At 43.5% G+C, this 9,990-nt stretch overlaps 1 pseudogene; it reads right to left on the bottom strand.

Annotated features, from left to right (window-relative positions):
- Window positions 1-327: 327 nt before the first annotated feature.
- LOC130705511 (40S ribosomal protein S15a-like) lies at window positions 328-723 on the bottom strand (annotated as a pseudogene).
- Window positions 724-9,990: the final 9,267 nt, after the last annotated feature.

Raw genomic sequence — 9,990 nt, 5'->3', positions numbered from 1 at the left:
GCAGCCTTAGGACACTAACAAAGATCTACCGGGCATCACAGTTTAACAAGACAACTGAATTCAGGGGGAAAATTGGATTAAGAAGAGATGAGATGTAATTTCTTTGAAATATTGAAGGTTTTTAATATCAAGGGGAATATGACCTGGACAAATATTATTTTCTATGTTCCCCAGGGTGTTTTGCCTAAGTGCCTGGAATCCTGCCAACTGTTGTATAAAAGACTGTTCTGTGAACAACCTGCTGTACAATTGGGAGATGTTGTTTACATTGGACAATTCTGTTTGTTTTCCATTGAGGCATTTTATTTGCACATATGTGTTACATCCCTAGAAAAGGAATCCCAGGATTTTCCCTCCTGTGTATGTTTGTCTGGCGTCTTCGTGGTCCATGATGCCAGCTGAGGTTGTTAGGACAGTGAAACCACACTGAAAAGACGGAAGCAGGTTGTTCTGCCATTTTTCTAGATCTTTGAGCTGCACATCAAATCTGGGGCTGATCGCGCCACACTTGTGTAACCTGCCCATGAAGATCACAGCAGTTTTCCCAGCTCTGCGGTCATCAGTGATTTCAAATTTGCCAATGTAACCACGTTTCACCATCACAGTTAGAAACCAGACGATGGTTTTGGAGCACAGCCCGATAAGAACCTGGCATCTGCCTCTCTTTTAGGAATTGTTGATGGTCTTGAGAGCATCAGCCAGGACATTCATGCCCACCATTATGGCGGCATTCATGCCCACCATTATGGCGGCATTCATGCCCACCATTATGGCGGCATGGAAAGATGGTGGAGAGAGAGCTGGACGATTCTGATTATCCATCTGCACCAAGAGGTTTGCAAGTTGTAAATACTTTGCAATTTTAAAACATAGGTATGGATTAACGTTGTCCAACAGACACTTGTGAATGGCAACAGAAAATGCATACATAATAGGGAGTAAGGAAAATGTAACAAATACTTGCTTTTTGATGGCTTAAGGGGTTCAGAAGTCTCTTAACAAGAGAGTTACTTTTCTCAAGTTTCCCAGGCCTTTTAATAGGCTTTACAATTTTCAGTCTTATTCTTCTTCCCCGAGCAAACAGATTTTGGCCTAAATCTTAGCAACTGTGGAGAAATTAGTGATTGTATGTTATCGTGTGTTGTGTACTTTATCCATACCCCTTTCTTACTTCAACAAATGATGGCGCCTTGGTTAATTTAACTCGGTGGCCTCAACGTTGTTCTAAACTCTGTGCACTGGAGAGAAGCCAGGAGCACTTGTCTTCAGGTAAGACACACTCTCTGGGGCAGGTGTGGGGCGAGAGGGGAAGGGAGGAGGGGTGAGGAGAGAGGAGGGGGCCTTCAGAAGGGGGTCCTAGGGAGAGGCTTCTTGCGAGAAGGAGAGGGACTTACATGGGCAGTTTCTTCAGCTTTACAAAGGACTCACAAGATGTGTTCATACGTTTACCTTTACAGCCTTGGAGACACAGGCAGAAGAGGTTGCTTTGGGAAGAACTGTGTAGTTGGGCCGATCAGATAGGAAGAGGGACTGACTTTTCACAGTGTGTCTTGCCCTTCCCTTTGACTTCTGTTCTCTGTGCAACTAGTATCTTTTCAAAAAATAATTTCATTTGAAGTGATTAAATTTAAAACAGAAGGAAACAGGAAAAGCTATTCCACCGTTAACATCTCTTGAATTACGCGATACGTATTCCAGTACATGGCCCACATTGCATTCCCTGTGGTTGGCATAGACTTACGTCCTCAAATGGATTTCTCTTTGAACCCAAGAGAAGTGTTCTCTGGAGCCGTCTCTCAGGTTTCTCCTAAGCTAGAAGGTGCCGTCAGGAGACCACCTCCCCTTCCCCCTGTGACCTTTCCCTAGTGTCGCGCACGGTCTCATTTCCATGGCTACCTGATCCTGCGCTGGTTTCCCAGCTGGGTCACAGCTGGGATTGAACAATGGGCCTGCCCTGCCCTGTTAGCACTGCATCTTCATACAATGCCTCCCTGCTGGGACTTAACAACCTTCCGCGTGTAGGACACTTAGCAGGTGCTCCCTAACTGTAGCTACCGCCATACATAGCAAGTCTATTAACAACACACATTTCCAGATACTACATTTCCAATTTCTAAATTTTTAATTTATCGGAACCATAGTTGGTGCAACAATATTTCCATAGAGTAAGAGTATTCGGACAGTGCTCTATTTTCTGTGCCTATTTTGTGAACTCTACGTCAAGTAGTCTTTTGATACATTTTTCACTGTACATTTACTAACTAAAAGGAAGCTAGCCGTATCCAGTGAAGGACTTTAAGATTTTATAATTTTGTAAAGAAAACAAGCACTTCGGTAGACATGATTATGACTAAGTAACGTCAAAATAATAAGGCTCGACTTTGGCAAAGAAATAATTTTCCCCAAACGTGGGAAATTTCTAATGAATAGTTTGTAAGAAACCAAAGCTGTGAATTTATACATAAAGATTCTGTTTGAATGAATCTCAACTATTTTACTTACAAGTTGAGAGTAAAGGTACCAGGGAAAAGAGGTTATTTTATTTTATTTTTTTATTTTAATTAAAAAAAATTGAAGTATGGTTGCTGTACAATATTATATAAGTTACAGGTGTACAACATAGTGATTCACAATTTTTAAAGATTGTACTCCATTTATAGTTGTTATACAATGTTGGCTATATTCCCCATGTGGTACAATATATCCTTGTAGCTTATTTTATACCTAATAGTTGGTACCTCTTATTCCCCTATCCCTCTATAGGGATATATCCTTTCCCTCTCCCCACTGGTGACCACTAGTTTGTTCTCTATATCTGTGAGTCTGCTTCTTTTTTGCTATACTCACTAGTTTGTTGTATTTTTTAGATTCCACATATAAGTGATATGGAAAGAGGTTTCTATCTATCTGTTTGTTTGTTTATTTAGGCCTCGCCTTGCAGCTTTTGTGGCTTGCGGAATCTTAGTTCCCCAACCAAGGATGTAACTGGGCCCCTGGCAGTGAAAGCGCCGAGTTCTAACCACTGGACCGCCGGGGCAGTCCCTAGAAAGAGGTTATTTTTAAAAGCGAAATCCCATTGTATGATTGTAAATTCAAAGAGGAAAACTGTTCCCCTTGAGCAATTCTGAGTTCGTACGTACACGGAAGCTAGATTTTAAGGTTTTCTTTCTGTTCTCTGAGCTTCCAATCGTTGCATCAGGCCAGACGTGCAGGGTGACTGAACTCTCGTCTCCCGCTCCTGTCCAGTCGACTCCAGTGGCTTTGCCATTGCCCAGCGCCGCTCCCTCTAAACACTCCTAGTGTGCCGCCCCCGCCTGCCCCGAACCAGCTCTTCCCAAGTCCTCCCACAGCCTCTGTGCTTCAGCTGGGTCATTTGTCACTGTCCTCATGGCACGTAATGATTCCCTATTGAAGGACCGCGGGCAGTCCTCGCCCAGAGATCTGCCCTGTTTCTCCCCAGTCCCAGTTCTAAAGTCCCGGCTCCACAGCTCCCTCTGCCAGAGAGCTTTCCCTGATGGCAACAGCCCACACTCATCCCCACTCCGTGTCGCTCCTATAATACATGTGAGCCGCCAGCACTTAGCTGCCGATTACGTGGTGTCAGACTATCTTTGTATTGTCTCTGGTATGTTCTGCCTTCCCCTTCCAAATAGATGGCTCTGTCTCTGAGGGCAGACACAGTAGTTAAATTGCCACTATATTCCCGGTTACTTCTTGAACGTACTGGCTACATTGTAGCACTCAATGAATTTACTTTTGGGTACCTGTTTTTTCTTATTTTAAAAGTAGGGGCTTCCCTGGTGGCGCAGTGGTTGAGAATCTGCCTGCTAATGCAGGGGACACGGGTTCAAGCCCTGGTCCGGGAAGATCCCACATGCCACGGAGCAGCTGGGCCCGTGAGCCACAACTACTGAGCCTGCGCGTCTGGAGCCTGTGCTCCGCAACAAGAGAGGCTGCGATAGTGAGAGGCCCGCGCACCGTGATGAAGAGCGGTCCCCGCACCGCGATGAAGAGTGGCCCCCACTTGCCGTAACTAGAGAAAGCCCTCGCACGAACCGAAGACCCAACACAGCCATAAAATAAATAAATAAATAAAATAAATAAACCCAGCTGGAGTCAGCACTTTAAAAAAAAAAAAAAAAAGTAATAGCAAACCCTTAGAATAAATTCCTTAGCATGGGTTTACTGGATCAAAGTATACAAACTTGTTACTGCCCTCCCCCAAAAAAGTAAAATTGATAATGACACATCACAGGACATTATGAGAAAAGAACAAGAGACAACACCCAGATAGCTACAGTCCTGCTACCAGTTTGTTTGGCTTCCTTATAGTGTTTTGTTTTGTTTTGTTTTTAATTAATTTTTTTACTGAAGTATAGTTGATTTACAATGTTGTGTTAGTTTCAGGTGTACAGCAAAGTGATTCAGATATATACACACACACCTATATATATGAATATATATATAGAATGAATATACATGAATATGTGTGTATATTCTTTTTCAGATTCTTTTCCCATATAGGTTATTACAAAATACTGAGTGTAGTTCCCTGTGCTATACAGTAGGTCCTTGTTGGTTATTATGTTAAATATATAGTATTGTGTGTTTCCTTACAGCATTTTTCAGAAGCACCTTTTGATATTCTTGTCATCAAATATACATACAGCTTTTTGTCTTGCTTTTTTCATATAATATTTAACGGAAGGAGTACTTTTTGATTAAGGAAACACGCATTAAGAAGATATTTGCTGACCACCTGCGACGTATAAGGCACAGGAGGATGAGGAGGATACTTGCTAGGAAGGGAGAGTCTGTCATTGTGCAGCTGTGTCCGTGGTGGAACTAAGAAGGCCTTGGGCAGCGAGCAGGCTGTCAGATGATGCGGGCCATCAGCACGGACTAGATGAGCAGCTGCTGTGTGCTGGGCCCCTTCCGGGTGCTGGGATGTAGCATGAACCACCGGGAGGTGTGCATAGGGGGCCTGCCCACCAATGGGGAAACAGACATGAACCAGACAGATGGCCATGATCCGGCCGTAGGAGATAAAGCAGAGTAGGGAGTTAGAGAGTGACAGCGCTGCTCTTTGAGCTGATGGCAGGAGGGAGGGTAATGAATAGAGGGGGAGAGACCTCCCGGAAGAGGGAACAGCAGCACCGAGGCCACAGGCCAGTGAGGCAGCGCATGGAGGCCAGCGTGGCTGCAGCTGTCTTCGGCCCTAGTTCTTTTTTTTTTTTTTTTTTTTGGTAAAGTCTATTTTTTAAAAAATTTATTTATTTAATTAATTTATTTTTGGCTGTGTTGGGTCTTCGTTGCTGCACATGGGCTTTCTCTAGTTGCGGCGAGCGGGGGCTACTCTTTGTTGCAGTGCGTGGGCTTCTCATCGCGGTGGCTTCTCTTGTTGCGGAGCACAGGCTCTTGGCACGCGGGCTTCAGTAGTTGTGGCTTGCAGGCTCTAGAGCGCAGGCTCAGTAGTTGTGGCGCGAGGGCTTAGTTGCTCCGCGGCATGTGGGAACTTCCTGGACCAGGGCTCGAACCCGTGTCCCCTGCATTGGCAGGCAGATTCTCAACCACTGTGCCACCAGGGAAGCCCCCGGCCCTAGTTCTGTTGAGACAGATGTTTAATTTGTTTAGTTTCAAGTAGATCCTTTATAGACAACAATATTTAATATAATATGAACATTCAATACTTTACATATATTATCTATAATTGTTAAAACAACTACCGAGACTAGGTGTTTCATTTTGGTATTTATGGTACGATATATATAAATTTAAAAAAACAAATATTACTCCATCTTGTTTATGAATAGAAACAATAGTTAAACTGTAAAAACATGGTTGGGGAAGATACATAATTACCAAATTCAGGTTAGTAGCTCCCTCTGGGGAGGGAGGGAAGGGAATGGGGTTGGGGGATGGGGAGTTTTCAAATGCATCTGTGATGCTCTATTTCTTTTTATTAAGCTTGTGATATATAAATGTTACTGAATATTCGATTTTTGTCATTACTTTTGTGTGTTACATATATGTGTGTGTATATCACAGATTTAGACTCAAAAATAATTACGTCTAACTTCAAGCCAGTGCTGATTTTAGTTGCTCACTTCAAAATGAATAGCCCCTACGAAAGAAAAGCTCACAGTAAAAACTACCGCCCAGCCCACACTCCCCGTACTCAGCAAGGTAGGCAATGAGAATGGTCTCCCACATCCCATTTACAGAAGGAGAATCCTCTCCCTCTGAACCAGCCTGCCGTGTAAGAACGTCACGTGACGAGGCAGGGTGCTCACAGAATGGTGGGTGGTGGCCTTGCCCGTGAGCTAGCGCGTGGGGCATCACAGCTTGGGGAGAGCGGGTAGGCTGTTGCCAGCGGCGGCTGGGTCTGGAGCTGAGCCTGCCACGCACCATACCGGCCACGAGGGCAGCGTCCGCTCACACCAGAGCTGCTGTCTTTCCTTCAGGCCACTGCCCAGAAATTGTTAGAGTATCAGCGACAGTGCCTCCGATTCTTAGGAAAACATCTTTATTCTCCAATAACGTAAGGGTTTCTGAAAAAACGTTACATGACTGTCCTGCCTAAAGTATCTGCTCAGGGAAAGGGGAGCGGGGGGGGGGGGGGGTGGGGTGGGATGAACTGGGAGATTGGGATGGACATGTATACACTAATATGTATACAATAGATAACTAATACGAGCCTGCTGTATAAAAAGAAATAAAATAAAATTCAAAAAAATAAAGTATCTGCTCAGATACTTTAATTAGCAGCTCTCACATATACAGACAATACAGAAATAGTCTTTGGTGCTCTAGGAACCTCTAGAAGAGATAACATCACACAGAGAAATGCAGTTAAGTTGAAGCGTGAAAGAGATCACATGAAAAGCATCTGGCTTCTGCCTTAACTTGTCCTAAGTTAAATAAATAAATAAGCTATCTGAAGTAGTTGCCCCTAAGGCAGGAGAATAGTAGACAGAAATGGGCTAAAATAATCATATAGTAGCTTGGATTTTTTTTTTTTTTTTGAGAGTTATGTTTTCTTCAGCGGAACTTTTTAGGACTTCAAGCCCGGGAGGCAACATCTCAAGTAACCCTGAGAGAACTGGGTAGCTTGGATTTTTAACTTTATAAGATAAGCAGTGGATATGCTACGTGTTTTTTTTAAAAGAGATTTCAGGATGGCAGAATATTATTAAAAGTTATTGCAGGTGAGGAGTGGAGAGGGTGGGACAGTTATATTTCACTTTAAAAGTTCTCTTTTGCTTGAATTTTTATAAAATCATGATTTTTTTCTACAAATAGCTTTAAAGAGAGTGACTGAATCTCTTTTATTAATGGAGAAAAACAACACATCTTACGGTCACTTAAAACTTTAATTATTAAAACCATGTTTTAATTCTCAGACTTACTTTGCCATATGTGTTTTATCCCCATTTGATACATGAAGAAATTGGGGCACAAAACAGAAGATAATTTGTCTAAGGCATCAGGTTGGTGATGAAGCCAGTACTGAGACTTGAGTCTCCTGTATTGTATTTTTTCTTTCTTTCTTTTTTTTATGAAGCATAGTTGTTTTACAGTATTGTGTTAATTTCTGCTGCACAACAAAGTGATTCAGCTATAAATATATATACATTATTTTTTCATATTCTTTTCCACTATGTTTTATCATAGGGTATTGAATATAGTTCCCTGTGCTACAAGTCTCCTGTATTTTAGTTGAATTATATTTTCTTCCTAGATTCTTCTGGTCTTCAGGTGCTAATTAAATTCTTCTCTGAGAAGAAAACAGCCATAGGAATCTGAAAGTTCCCAGAATTTTATCTGGAATGAACTCCCCTCACCTCAGTGTTCTGTTCAAATTTCAACTATATAAGTAAACTTTATTAATATATTTTCCTCCATGATTTGTTAAAATTGTTAAAATTTTCTTCTGTGTTTTCAAAACCAATTTCTGATTTGCCATTTATCATAACCAAGATGTAAAAGCAAGAAGATTTTTCAGGCCTCCACGTTTTTATTTTAATAAAAAATTTAAAAAGTTAAAAGCAAAACACAAAACTTTATAGCTGAATCACATGGGATCCATATGTATTTTTTAAAATAAATAAATTTATTTATTTGTTTTTGGCTGCGTTGGCTGTTCGTTGCTGTGCACGGGCTTTCTCTAGTTGCGGCGAGCGGGGGCACATATAATGCCTAACACATACAATACCAGGCATGTTTCTAAATGCTTGGTATATATTAATGTAATCAGTCCTCCCACCAAGCGTATGGGGCAGCTACCATCATTGCTCTCACTTTATAGACGGGGGGTAGGGGTGAGGGTTGCGCTGTGACACAGAGTGACAAGGTGACGTGTCACCACCCACTGCCCCAGAGCTGCAGGGCTGGACTTGAACCCAGGCCGTCTGCCAGCTGCTCTGACCACTGTGCTCTAGCATCTCTCTAGAAGGCAAAGCTCTGGGGTTTACAATATCTCCATTATTCCAGGTGATTCTCTTATAGTCACTTACAAACTTTTCTTTGGGTTCACAATTTGGCCGGGATCACCTACGTTTGAGGGACCAGGTCTCTGGGCTGCAGTGGTGTGCACCTCTGAGTGCCCTGTATTTAAACAATGCTGTTCTCCTTGTTCTCCTAGTCGTGGGATGATTTTTAGTTCCTTATTTATTCTCATTCACTCGGAAACCAAACGTGAAATGTACTAAGTGCGAGATGAAAAGAGTGTTTCATAATTCAGCCCAAGGCTTCTGCGATTCAGCCCAAGGCTCCTGTGAACGTGTAAGCTCAGAGTTTCTCTCCCACAGGTTCCCTGCAGCCCCTCCCCTCTGTTTGGAAAGCAGGTGCTCCCAGTGAGGGCCCCATCAGATGCAGATTTCTGGTTCCAAGTTAAGGTGTTGTTTTCCTTTGCGCATTATCCATCACCCAGCCTTGAGCTATCTGGAAGGACCCTCCACCTCCAAAGAGGAGGCACTTCATTTTCACACCCACCTGGCTAGCGATGAAAGCAGGATAAGAGGTCCTTGAGGGATCAGATATCATGTGACAGACCTTTAGAACAAACATTTATGGAGGCCCTATTTTGTATAAGGCAATGCAGAGAGCAGTCTCTTCCCAATAAAGGGTGGTAGACATCTTAAATCCTGCTAATGAAGTTTAACAATGAGGATTAGGACGAGGCTTGGGGGAGTGGAAGAGGCTGGCTAGAGGACAGTCAGTTTGCCCTGATTCCAACAAATTTAGCATGCCTGGGAAGGAATTGCCCTTTGCTTTCCTCCACTGAGACGTCTGTAACCTGGCCCATGGTATTCGAGTTATTCAGGCTAATATGAATAATCTAAGGCTTTTGTTTAGAGCTTGCAAGTCACTGTGCTCAGTTTTCTCAAAGAAGTTTCCGTCTTTGGCCTGGTTAAACTCCCCCCGCCCCCCATGGCATCAAGCACTTGACAACATGGTGAGAACTCTTCAGGTCTTAAAAAGTCTCTGGTTGATCTGACCCGGGCTTAAAGAAGTCATTCATCATTCTTGGGAACGGTGGCATTGAGTCCAGGAAGACAGCCACAGGGGGCCTCAGGGGGCCTGCCCTCTCCTACCACCCCTGCTCCAGGCCTGGGCCAGCTGGTTCACTCCTGCAAACGTTAGGAAACGTGAACTATTAAAATCCAGACCTGGAGGAATGGTCCCGGGATGTGACTCACTCTAGGTGACTTGTTTCAGTGGTGGTTCCCGTGGAAACCTGTCATACCTGTTCCAGCTCCAGTGACCTTTCTGCCCTGTGCCAGCTCCTGCCCGCAGCACGTGGTGAGGCATGACCACCACCACTGGCCAGAGAGGGAAACCCAGGGGCTCTAGCCGTGCACAGAGCAGAAGTCCCAGATCCTGGAAGCTGGTTGCTTACTTTTAGGTGGGTTTTAATTTGCCCCAGTGAGATGTTTCTTAGCTGTGTAGGGATTTGGGTATTTGCTAAAAAAAGAACTGCTGTCAATG

This window comes from Balaenoptera acutorostrata, chromosome 17 (assembly GCF_949987535.1).
Source record: "Balaenoptera acutorostrata chromosome 17, mBalAcu1.1, whole genome shotgun sequence".
Taxonomy (NCBI): domain Eukaryota; kingdom Metazoa; phylum Chordata; class Mammalia; order Artiodactyla; family Balaenopteridae; genus Balaenoptera; species Balaenoptera acutorostrata.
Note: the sequence above shows the minus strand (reverse complement) of the source record. Positions and strands in the feature narration are given on the sequence as shown.